The sequence below is a fragment of the Salvelinus fontinalis genome, chromosome 7 (assembly GCF_029448725.1).
Source record: "Salvelinus fontinalis isolate EN_2023a chromosome 7, ASM2944872v1, whole genome shotgun sequence".
NCBI classification, from domain to species: Eukaryota; Metazoa; Chordata; class Actinopteri; order Salmoniformes; family Salmonidae; genus Salvelinus; species Salvelinus fontinalis.
Genome location: NC_074671.1, coordinates 11,995,281 through 12,008,973, shown reverse-complemented (window position 1 = coordinate 12,008,973; position 13,693 = coordinate 11,995,281). Strand labels below are relative to the sequence as shown.

General features: G+C 41.9%; 1 pseudogene; it reads left to right on the top strand.

The window, feature by feature from the left end:
* Positions 1-256: 256 nt before the first annotated feature.
* Positions 257-13,693, top strand: part of LOC129858896 (thiamin pyrophosphokinase 1-like) — a 44,293-nt pseudogene continuing 30,856 nt past the window's right edge.

Below are 13,693 nucleotides of genomic sequence, written 5' to 3'. Positions count from 1 at the left end.
GATCAGCCGTTATTCTCTGCATTATGGTAATGATATTAGAGGTACATCGCTCTGGGTGATGAGACCCACAGTCATCTTTTCCTTCTTATCAGAGACGGATTTAGACCTGGACAACTGGACAATCACTAAGTAGAGAAACTAACAGAAAAAACAACAAACACATGGCCTACCAGGATCTCCCTGCATAATGTCATGGTGATGCTAGAGAGAATACGGTTGTAGTTATTCTAATGTTACTCAGAGAGAATCACAAGCTATGGTAATGTTCATCTTTGAGAATTGTGTAAGACATCTAGGGGCTTTGAGGTGTTTCAGGAGATGTGCATAACTCTACATAAATGAAAGAGAGAGCAGGGAGGGAAAGAGGTGTTCTTCAGGGGATGAAGGGGGCATAAGATGGAGCCTACCTCACCTGGAATTAACTACCTTTTTAAGGGCATTCACTGGAACATAGTGTGTGTTTGAGAGCGCTCAGAGACGTACATTATTCACAGAATAAAGAGGGAGTTTGATATTTTTGCCTGCCTCTGTATCTCTCTGTTTGTCTGTCTGTCTGTCTGCCCCCCCCCCCCCCCCTCCTTCTAGAAGTGTCGGTTGATAGAGACAGCAGATCAGGAACTGACTGACTTCACTAAATGTCCGGCCATCATGGAGCGGGAGATCAAAAGACAACCGCTTCAGGAAATCCTCCCCCTCTCCTTCCTCTCTGTCAGGTTATTTACACCTTTCTGTTTCTGTGTGTGTGTGTGATGGTGGTTAAGAGTGAGGTCCATGTGTGCAGTGAGGGATTTGGGGAGAATAACACTCGGACAAACACACATCCTCTCTGACAGTTGAGAGACGCACACACACACACAGAGACAGGGGTCCCTGATGAACTGTCACTCAGCCAGCGAACCAGTGTCCTCAAACAGTCTGTCTGGTTAATCACTGAGACAGAATCAGTCCATCTATCCTCGAACTCTGAGCTTTGTGCCAAAACATCCCTTTTAACCTTCTGTTTGTTCTTCTCTTGAGTATTATCTAACCTCTCTGTTCCGAAGGTATACAAATCATCTGTAGCAGTGTTGAAAGACTGCGCTTGACTACGATGAAACAGACAGTATAGTGAGTAACCGCAATGTACTGTAGCAGTCCATATCTGGCAGGTTTCCAGCCAGACAGATTTATGGGAATTAGACATCACATTATTACATTATAACATCACATTATCACACTAACAGTATCACATTATTAACATAACTTGACGGGTGATCTGGAGATCCTCCCATTTTTTGGGGCTATTTTAAGCTAATTTCCTGCATTTCTACACTATCTAATATGACCCATGGCCCTTCTAGCCATCTCTATTTAGCCCACAGTCATCAAGCTAGGTAAGAGACCATTATTAAATATGTTTAAGTGATTGATAAGACTGAACTATATTTTTGTTCAGTGTAATTCATATCATAGGACTAATAGCACTGTAGAGCTCTTTTTACTTGCACACAATATAGCTGGGTCACCCTGTCCTGCCCCTAGGGGTCCACCACCCTGCAGCGCCTCAACCCAACACACCCCACTCAGCTTTAGGATCTTAGTGAAACATTCATTATTCAGGTGTGTTAGGTCAACAGCAGACCCCCAAGGCCAGGACTGAGCAGCCTAGCAGCTTGGGATTGCCTAAATAGGTATCTCCCTTGACGTGGGCATGTTTTCAATACAGACTCCTTTAGTCATACTGAATTCCATATAACACATCCAGACCTTATGAAAGTTACCCAGGTTACCTTTAATCTGGTAATAAATCAAATCAAATGATACATAACTTGACATTGTGGGAGGATAACCAGCCTTACAATTAATGGCACCCCATTTCTTAGCTGCTATAAATGGTAGGTTACAAAGTTTCTTCTGATAACAGTCTCCAGTATCAACATTTTCAAGCAAACAAAGAAAGGGAGAATCTGTAGACGTGCTGAGATAATATAACATTATTTGTCAGAATGTATTAGCCTTCATGAGACCATATCATATGCAAATATGTCCCCTTTTGTGTTTTACACCTCCAGCATAAGAATGACAACCCTTGAAAAAGTTTGGAAATCAACTTTAGAGGTTTGTCAGACTGCCTTAAAATAGTTCCAATCTTTGAAGCTTCTGTCATGTCCAGTGTTTGCTGCACAGAGAGAATAGTGTTGCATCAGCAGAAGTTCACTTCTGCTCTGTCACAGACTTGCTTCCCATCTGATCCTGCTCCTGACAGAGTTACCTTAGTGTACATTTATATATTATATTATCCATGGATAGAATCAATGGTTCAGTAATTGAAATGACCGTTATTCCCAGATCCCAGACTGTAGATTTAACCTGCTGTCCTGTATCTACTGTAGATTTAACCTGCTGTCCTGTATCTACTGTAGATTTAACCTGCTGTCCTGTAGATTTAACCTGCTGTCCTGTATCTACTGTAGGTTTAACCTGCTGTCCTGTAGCTACTGTAGATTTAACCTGCTGTCCTGTATCTACTGTAGATTTAACCTGCTGTCCTGTAGATTTAACCTGCTGTCCTGTAGCTACTGTAGGTTTAACCTGCTGTCCTGTATCTACTGTAGATTTAACCTGCTGTCCTGTATCTACTGTAGATTTAACCTGCTGTCCTGTATCTACTGTAGATTTAACCTGCTGTCCTGTATCTACTGTAGATTTAACCTGCTGTCCTGTATCTACTGTAGATTTAACCTGCTGTCCTGTAGCTACTGTAGATTTAACCTGCTGTCCTGTATCTACTGTAGATTTAACCTGCTGTCCTGTATCTACTGTAGATTTAACCTGCTGTCCTGTAGCTACTGTAGATTTAACCTGCTGTCCTGTAGCTACTGTAGATTTAACCTGCTGTCCTGTAGCTACTGTAGATTTAACCTGCTGTCCTGTAGCTACTGTAGATTTAACCTGCTGTCCTGTATCTACTGTAGGTTTAACCTGCTGTCCTGTAGCTACTGTAGGTTTAACCTGCTGTCCTGTAGCTACTGTAGATTTAACCTGCTGTCCTGTATCTACTGTAGATTTAACCTGCTGTCCTGTATCTACTGTAGATTTAACCTGCTGTCCTGTAGCTACTGTAGATTTAACCTGCTGTCCTGTATCTACTGTAGATTTAACCTGCTGTCCTGTATCTACTGTAGATTTAACCTGCTGTCCTGTATCTAGTGTAGATTTAACCTGCTGTCCTGTAGCTACTGTAGATTTAACCTGCTGTTCTGTAGCTACTGTAGATTTAACCTGCTGTCCTGTAGCTACTGTAGGTTTAACCTGCTGTCCTGTAGCTACTGTAGGTTTAACCTGCTGTCCTGTAGCTACTGTAGGTTTAACCTGCTGTCCTGTAGCTACTGTAGGTTTAACCTGCTGTCCTGTAGCTACTGTAGATTTAACCTGCTGTCCTGTAGCTACTGTAGATTTAACCTGCTGTCCTGTAGCTACTGTAGATTTAACCTGCTGTCCTGTAGCTACTGTAGGTTTAACCTGCTGTCCTGTAGCTACTGTAGGTTTAACCTGCTGTCCTGTAGATACTGTAAGTTACCCATCAACTCAAGATGGAACTTTGTATCAATTCACTGATTCTTATAATATACTGCTAAATAAAGCTGAGCTCCGTAGACTGGTCTTCCCAGGCTGTCTGACCCTGCCGGGACACATGTTTATACTGTTTCAATGTGAAAAGTAGTAGCCAGTTTCTGCACTGCTCGCTTTAACAAATCAGAGAAAAAGCTCAATACAGACACTAGCTGCCTCAGTACTGGTCCTATATGCCAGCCTTTCAGATGCTTTGCCTTCACACGGCCTGTCCGCACGCTCGGTGGTGTCTGAGTGGTCCTAAATTCTGCCAGCTGAAACCGGAGAACAGCCTACCCGACCGCTCTGAGGAGTCAGTATGGTCCTAAAGCACACTGGAGCCGCATTGTGTATCACAGTGCAATGATAAAACTTGGGGGGGCAAATACGCTAATTAAAAATGTGGGGAGGTCATGTCCCCCCGTCCCCAGTGAAAATTGCACCCCTGATTATTTGTATAATCGCTCAATAGTGAGAGACAGAGCGCTGTCTGTAGATTTGTAGGGAATAAAATAGGTAGTGCTACGTAATGTACTTCAGTAGCCTGGTCCCAGACCTGTACATCAACCATGACAACAGCAGTCAGAGTGGTTGGCTAAAGCACATGCAGATCTGGGATCAGGCTAGTACTTCTTCGGAGGTTACATAAGTTGTATAATATAGGCCATTGGTTTGTCCTGTTTCCATTTGTGTCTGTCTGTGCTGGTACCTGTTTGTTTGTCTTATTCTAGGCTGTGGTTAAAGGCTCTGAAGTTGCAACAAAGATTTAACATAATACTTTCTTTCTGTTTTATAATCTCTCTCTGTCTCCAAGGACTGTAGCTCGGCAACGCTTGTTTACAGAACACTGTCATTCAGATAAATGATTTTCTGAAGCAGTTTGGTGTGCGAGCAGCCTTATAAGAGAAAATAAAGACGATCTCTGTCATTATCATACCGTAACCAGGGTCAAGGTGCCGTGGAGTGTCAGCCAGTAGGGTAGTGTTTGTGCTCATTTACATTTTTACATCTGAATCATTTAACAGACGCTCTTATCCAGAGTCACTTACAAGAGCAGTAATGGTTAAGTGCCTTGCTCAAGGGCACATCGACATATTTTTCACCTAGTCGGCTCGGGCAAAAAAGCTCTTAACCGCTAGGCTACCTGCCCCCCTATGGTTTACAGTTCCATGGAGAACATGCGCTAGAACAGCATATGTGTGTATATATAATATATGTAAAACGGTTGCACACCATGGATTCTCTCTGCTGCATTGTGTCCTTCAGAACACTCTCAGGGAGAAGAGCCAGTGAAAGAGAGGGATGGCGAGAGGCGGAGCGGGAGAGCTATATTGAAGAGAGGGTAAATCCATCTGAACTTAATCACTTACCTTTCATACATATTTGCCCATTGTAGAAATGCTCAGAATGTGACTTTTTGGGAACTGAATGGCAGAACATTAAAGAGATAGAGGTGCTGAAAGTTGACCCATTTAACCCCACCACACCATGAGACATGGTGATGTCTTCATCACTTAAAAAGATAAAAGGTTGAGATTGATCTCATCAAATCTTACAAACAGGGCTGTCAAACTATTTTAGAATTTCGAAAAAAAACTTAGTGATCTTTGGTACATTTAATGTCAATTATCTAAAAACATGTGAAGATATTTTTCCCTATTCACATATGTTGTTGCTTAAACCCTATTTTACATCATCTGAGGTTTCTGTGTTGGGACCTCTTTTGGTTGAGACACAACAAAATCAATCAAATGTTATTTGTCACATGTGCTGAATACAACAGGTGTAGACCTTACATTGAAATGAATACTTACAAGCCCTTAACCAACAATGCAGCTTTAAGAAAAATACCTAAAAAAAGAAGAAGTAAAGGAAGAAATAATTAAGAGTAAAATAACAGTAGCGAGGCTATATACAGGGGGTACTGATACAGAGTCAATGTGCGGGGACACCGGTTTGTTGAGGTAATTGAGGTAATATATACAAGTAGGTAGTTATTAAAGTGACGTATGCATAGAAGATAACAGAGAGTAGCAGCAGTGTAAAAGAGAGGAGGGGGGGACAATGCAAATAGTCTGGGTAGCCATTCGATTAGCTGTTCAGTAGTCTTATGGCTTGGGGGTAGAAGCTGTTTAGAAGTCTCTTGGACCTTGACTTGGTGCTCCGGTACCGCTTGCTGTGCGGTAGCAGAGAGAACAGTCTATGACTAGGGTGGCTGGAGTCTTTGACAATTTTTTGTGTCTTCCTCTGACACCACCTGGTATAGAGGTCCTGGGTGGCAGGAAGCTTGGCCCCAGTGATGTACTGGGTCGTACGCACTACCCTCTGTAGTGCCTTGCGGTCATAGGCCGAGCAGTTGCCATACCAGGCAGTGATGCAACCAGTCAGGATGCTCTCGATGGGGCAGCTGTAGAACCTTTTGAGGATGTGAGGATCCATTCCAAATCTTTTCAGTCTCCTGAGGGGGAATAGCTTTTGTCATGCCCTCTTCACAACTGTCTTGGTGTGCTTGGACCATGTTAGTTTGTTGGTGATGTGGACACCAAGGAACTTGAAGCTCTCAACCTGCTTTACTACAGCCCTGTCGATGGGAAATGGGGGTGTGCTCGGTCCTCCTTTTCCTGTAGTCCACAATCATCTCCTTTGTCTTGATCACGTTGAGGGAGAGGTTGTTGTCTCTGTTCATCATATATGCATAGTCACTTTAACCATATCTACATGTACATACTACCTCAATCAGCCTGACTAACCGGTGTCTGTATGTAGCCTCGCTACTTTTATAGCCTCGCTACTGTATATAGCCTGTCTTTTTACTGTTGTTTTATTTCTTTATTTACCTATTGTTCACCTAATACCTTTTTTGCACTATTGGTTAGCATTTCACTGTAAGGTCTACACGTGCACGTGACAAAAAAACTTTGATTTGATTTGTCCTGGAACCACACGGCCAGGTCTCTGACCTCCTCCCTATATGCTGTCTCGTCATTGTTGGTGATCAGGCCTACAGGATGGGTGTCATGTTTTGGCTGATAAATGTACTAAAATGGGAATAGCATTTAAATTGCAACTTTCAAATGGTATCAGAAAGATGGTTGGCAGTCCAGACATCAGAGAATGTTGACTTTAATGGTATTTTTTGTATTATTATAATGTCAAACCTCCATAGCAAATATAGATAACAGACATGACCATTTAAGTTGACATTCGACGGTGGGTGCCATCTTTGTGGTAGTATTTAGAACATAACATTTCAATTCAATTAACATTTCAAATGGTGTACCCGCTAAATTACAGTGGTCTGAAGTGATAGGTCCCTTCTATTAATTATATTTATATGATTAAAATGACACACAACAAGAGCATTGTGTATCAACCAATTGTGGGCACAACACAAAAACTTCAGATGTGTAATAGGGTCTAAGCTACAATGTATGTGAATATGGAAAAAACATACCCTATCGTTCAAAAGTTTGGGGTCACTTAGAAATGTCCTTGTTTTTGAAAGAAAAGATATTTCTTTTGTCCATTAAAATAACATCAAATTGATCAGAAATACAGTGGAGACATTGATAATGTTGTAAATGACTATTGTAGCTGGAAACGGCTGATTTTTTAATGGAATATCTACATAGGCGTACAGAGGCCCATTATCAGCAACCATCACTCCTGTGTTCCAACGGCACGTTGTGTTAGCTAATCCAAGTTTATCATTTTAAAAGGCTAATTGATCATTTTAAAACCATTTTGCAATTATGTTAGCACAGCTGAAAACTGTTGTGCTGATTTAAAGACGCAATTAAACTGACCTTCTTTAGACTAGTTGAGTATCTGGAGCATCAGCATTTGTGGGTTCGATTACAGGCTCAAAATGGCCAGAAACAAATAACTTTCTTCTGAAACTCGTCAGTCTATTTTTGTTCTGAGAAATGAAGGCTATTCCATGCGAGAAATTGCCAAGAAACTGAAGATCTCGTACAACGCTGTGTTCTACTCCCTTCACAGAACAGCACTAACTGGCTCTAACCAGAATAGAAAGAGTGGGAGGCCCTGGTGCACAACTGAGCAAGAGGACAAGTACATTAGAGTGTATAGTTTGAGAAACAGATGCCTCATAAGTCCTCAACTGGCAGCTTCATTAAATAGTACCCGCAAAACACCAGTCTCAACGTCAACAGTGAAGAGGCGACTCCGGGATGCTGGCCTTCTAGGCATAGTTCCTCTGTCTGGTGTCTGTGTTCTTTTGCCCATCTTAATCTTTTCTTTTTATTGGCCAGTCTGAGATGGCTTTATCTTTGCAACTCTGCCTAGAAGGCCAACGTCCTGGAGTCGCCTCTTCACTGTTGACGTTGAGACTGGTGTTTTGCGGGTACTATTTAATGAAGCTGCCAGTTGAGGACTTGTGAGGCAGACATGTATAGAAAGTTTTGTTTAAATCAGATGGAATGCTGTCAAAAAGTGATTGAAATCAAATGTATTTACCCGAGAGAGACTGGAAAAATAGAGGTAGGGAGTAAGGGAGAGCAGGTGGACAGATAGAAGTGTAATGTCAGAGAGGGGGAGAGAGGGAGGGGTTTGGGTAAATTAAAGTTATTTCGATGGCTCTCCAGATGTTTGAAGAGCTGAAAATATGTCAACCTTTCCATCTAAAGACTACACTTTTCTCTTTCCTAACTTAAAATGGCAATCACAGTTTGTAGGATATTTTCAGACTTCAAAAGTGGTCTTAAGTTGAGTTGGAGACCAAATGCTGCTTGAGGTAGTGTTGTGGGGTCAGTATGGGGGACTCTTTCCCATGGTCCAAAGAAGACCCCAATGCCCCAGGGTAATTCTCTCTCTCTAAGTGGATACTATAGTGACCCTTGGTGGTCTGGCTGGCAGGAAGGTTTGACCAGACCATGGCTTCAGTAGAGACTGTACCACAGCCTCAACATGACACAACTACCTCTGGTGTTTCTACAGGGATGCAGTCTGGCCTACCTGCTACGCCCAGTAACTATACGCACACTAGTGTTTTCACAACACTAACATTTTACATACAATACCAGGCCAAGTATCACGAAACCAAGTAGTATCGTTCCGTCCCCCGGGCACTTGTTCCTGTTGTCTAAAACCTTCTCCAAAAACCCCGCACTGAAATTCACACTTCTACTCAGTACAACACATTGAATTTAACTTCACACTGTTCAGTGTTTAATAGAATACTGCATAGAATGGCTGATTTGCTCACATTTGCAAATGCCTACCTGTAATTTTGTTGAAGGAATGGATGGAAGGAATATACATGCATAATGATCTGAATGTCAATGTGTCAGTAAGGGGAAAACACTGCATTAAACCTTGTTTACTCTTCAGTTAACAGAGACACACACTCTGTCTCCCTCACTCTCATAAACACACACCACTCTCTCTCTCCCACAAACAGACACACTTCTCCCAACTTTTAAAACGTTAGGCACCAAACAGAATTTAAGACGCACCAGAAATACATCGATTTTTGAAATAGTTCAGGCTTCATTTAGGCCTATATGAATCCTACCTTTTGAAGCACATCTCATGAGTAGCAGACCCTTTTCCGTTATTCCTGGGCCAATCAGATGTGCCTAAACCTACTGTCAAGTTACCAGGTTCTTTGCTAGCTAGGTAACATGACTGAACAATGTTGTTTGTTATTGTTTATCAAACCAATCATTTGTGACCCGGATTAGTTTAAAACGGCCGTGACATTTGTGAAATTATATAAAATGCGCGCGAATCCCGATGGAAAGAAAACAAGTTATATCCGGTAAGTTTAGGCTAGAGAGGAGACATTTTCTTTGCTGTAAATCTGCAAGCATGCCTGTCGCGAAGCGGTGCTCCATTTTACCTCTGACACCCAGAGGCTGCATGACAGTGAACTTTCAAAGAGTCGTTCAGACTGGTCTGTGCTCTTGGTTATAACAGGCAATGAAATTATACAATGTAGGTTGTCAATATTGCTCGCTACTCCAATGTAACATATGTACACATCTAACAACAGAAAACGTATCAGAGGCTGGGTCTGCATCTCTGCTCGCCATCACGGCTAATATATATATATATATATATATATATATATATATATATATATATTTAAACTGATGGAGTTATAGAAGCACGTGAAGAGCGGACAGAGAAAAGCATGTGAGTCAGGGGCGGGCTGGTCAGGGAAGCGGCTGGCTGATTACAGCTGACACACATGAAATGCGCATGAAAGTGAAGTGAATATTATTGGACCAGGGCATACAAGAGACTAGTGGCTGTTGCTTAAATTCAAGTGAATTTGTAAACATAACTGACTTTAACATATTTTATATCAGGTTCTTTAGATCGGCAGGGCTGAAAAATTCTGTAGTATCATATGAAACGGTACTACAGTCGTGGCCAAAAGTTTTGAGAATGACAGAAATATTAATTTTCACAAAGTCTGCTGCTTCAGTGTCTTTAGGGGGGAGCTTCAGATATTTTTGTCAGATGTTACTATAGAATACTGAAGTATAATTACAAGCATTTCATAAATGGCAAAGGCTTTTATTGACAATTACATGAAGTTGATGCAAAGAAAACCTTCTTTTTCAAGACCTCTGCAATCCGCCCTGGCATGCTGTCAATTAACTTCCGGGCCACATCCTGACTGAAGGCAGCCCATTCTTGCATAATCGATGCTTAGAGTTTGTTAGAATTTGTGGGGTTTTGTCTGTCCACCCACCTCTTGAGGATTGACCACAAGTTCTCAATGGGATTAAGGTCTGGGGAGTTTCCTCGTCATGGACCCAAAATATCGATGTTTTGTTCAATGAGCCACTTAGTTATCACTTTTGCCTTATGGCAAGGTGCTCCATCATTCTGGAAAAGACATTGTTCGTCACCAAACTGTTCCTGGATGGTTGGGAGAAGTTGCTTTCGGAGGATGTGTTGGTACCATTCTTTATTCATGGCTGTGTTCTTAGGCAAAATGGTGAGTGAGCCCACTCCCTTGGCTGAGAAGCAACCCCACACATGAATGGTCTCAGGATGCTTTACTGTTGGCATGACACAGGACTGATGGTAGCGCTCACCTTGCCTTCTCAAGACAAGCTTTTTTCCAGATGCCCCAAACAATCGGAAAGGGAATTCATCAGAGAAAATGACTTTACCCCAGTCCTCAGCAGTCCAATCCCTGTACCTTTTGCAGAATATCAGTCTGTCCCTGATGTTTTTCCTGGAGAGAAGTGGCTTCTTTGCTGCCCTTCTTGACATCAGGCCATCCTCCACAAGTCTTCTCCTCACTGTGCGTGCAGATGCAGTCACACCTGTCTGCTGCTATTCCCGAGCAAGCTCTGTACTGGTGGTACCCTGATCCCGCCGCTGAATCAACTTTAGGAGACGGTCCTGGTGCTTGCTGGACTTTCTTGGGTGCCCTGAAGCCTTCTTCACAACATTTGAACCGCTCTCCTTGAAGTTCTTGATGATCTGATAAATGGTTGATTTAGGTGCAATCTTACTGGCAGCAATATCCTTGCCTGTGAAGCCCTTTTTGTGCAAAGCAATGATGACGGCATGTGTTTCCTTGCAGGTACCATGGTTGACAGAGGAAGAACAATGATTCCAAGCACCACCCTCCTTTTGAAGCTTCCAGTCTGCTATTCGAACTCAATCAGCATGACAGAGTGATCTCCAGCCTTGTCCTCATCAACACTCACACCTGTGATAACGAGAGAATCACTGACATGATGTCAGCTGGTCCTTTTGTGGCAGGGCTGAAATGCAGTGGAAATGTTTTGGGGGATTCAGTTCATTTGCATGGCAAAGAGGGACTTTGCAATTAATTGAAATTCATCTGATCACTCTTCATAACATTCTGGAGTATATGCAAATTGCCATCATACAAACTGAGGCAGCAAACTTTGTGAAAATTAATATTTGTGTCATTCTCAAAGGTTTTGGCCATGACTGTACAGTATTCTAATGTTGGTATCATGACGTTTTGGCACCGTGATATTACCGTGGTACTGGCATGCCATGATGCAACACACATGCACCCAGTCAAGTCTTCAAAACACTTTAGTTACAAATGTTAGTATAAGGGTCCTTGACAAGGTTGTGTTCACCTTTGTGTTAAACCCCATACGTTCAGTCTGTCAGTCAGTTCATTACATCAGTACTGCGGTGACAAACGAGCTTGATTAAGTGTGTCTGTGTTTGTGTGTGACTCATATGAGTTAGATTAATTGGAGGTGTTGAGGTATGAAGCAGCAAATGACAAGATGTCTTTGGCATAATGACAAACAACAAAGAGAGAGGGGGGGGTGAGAGAGGGGGAGGTAAGAGAGGAGGGAGGGAGAGAATGGGGTATGTGGGTGGTAATATTGCTAGAGCAAAAACATTTCATTCAAAATAACTGTGCTCAGGCTCCTTGTAAAGTCATTCATCTGAGAAGAGGGAGGGAGTGAAGGGATTGATTTGGAGACCAGGTAAAATCATTTTGGAGATGCAAATTAAACACCCTCACAGCAAATTATTTACGGTAATAGGAGAGGGAGGTGTGTGTGCGTGTCTCTCTGCATGTGCGTGTGTGGCATGCGTGTGCTTCCAGCTGTCACTGTCTCATGTCAGAATTAGACGCTCATCCATGTTTGTCGAACATCAATTTTCTAAATTGTTCCAAATGTCAAATTTCTAAGTGTTTAAGGTTATGTTATGGTTTGGGATAGGCTTAAAACAAAAATCTCAAAAACAACTTTCTATCACTAGATTCAAACATGCACCCTTTGGCGTGGCTGGCGTGATGCGGCAGGGTTTCTAAACCAACCCGGGTGTAATATACGTCTGGCCACTGGTTAGTTTTGTGGTGCTCGTCTGATTTTGCATAGGGAACTAAACAGGAAGCGGTGCATATTTATTCGCCCAGCAGCAGTCACTAAGCTAGCAAGCTAAAGTTTTAGCTAGTGAGTCACATAAATGTACATTCAGCCTGTTAATTATTTCAGTCCAATTGGCCTTATCTTACTAAATAAGCATGGCTTAACATAGTTTGATAGCTAACATGTTAGCTAGCTAATGCTAACAACGCCAGCTAATCTCCTATGTGGATGCCTCCATCTTTGTAGCTAACGTTAGCTAGTTAAGTAAAGTAGCTGGTTAATGTGGTGCACAGCAGGCTACAATACTGTTATAGTATTACTGAATGACAACACTTTTGCTTTGTCATTACTAGTTGGCAAGTTGGTCGATTATGGAGTACAGTAGGCTACGATAACAACATAGCCTTGTCACTAGATACTAGTTGGTTGATGTGATGGGGTACAGTAGGGTGCAATACAGCAACAGTAGTCTTCCTACTGTTCTGTTATTCTTTGAGTCTGGAAATAGTTAAATTAGCTAATATTATAGAGATCACACATTCATGCAGCTGTGGTGTTGTCACATTGTCTTTATCCATACCATAGCTACTGCTATGGATATGCCTTTTACTTGAGAACTATGCCCTCTTTGCCAGGTCTCCGAACTCTCACTAGATAGAATTCTATGGTTCAGTGGCAGATGTTGAAAAAAGAAAATAAACATATACAGTATATCATCAGCTAAACAGCTAACCCAAAATTGAATTTCATAGATGTGCACACTAATAATTGTTAATATTCCAATTCTCTAGGCCCGATCCATTCCCAAACTTGAAGCCCTCTGTCCCCAGCAGGAAAGACCAGGAAAAAGTGTTGGCTTAAAGTACAACTTCCTATTGATGACATTTTAAGATAAATTAAGTTCATATTTAGATGTAGAGTTAATGAATAGAAGCATATACAAGCAATCAATTAAATGTATTTTATAGAGCCCCTTTAACATCAGAAGTTGTCACAAAGTGCTTATACAGATACCCAGCCTAAAACCCTAAAGAGCAAGCAATGCAGATGTAGAAGCAGGAAGGAAAAACTCTCTAGAAAGGCAGAAACCTAGAGAGGAGCCAGGCTCTGAGGGGTGGCCAGTCTTCTTCTGGCTGTGCTGGTGGAAATTAGAAAAGACTACAGCCATTTTGGCCAGATCATTCTTCAAGGAATTGAAACGTTCATAGATGACCAGCAGGGTCAAATAATAATCACAGTGGTTA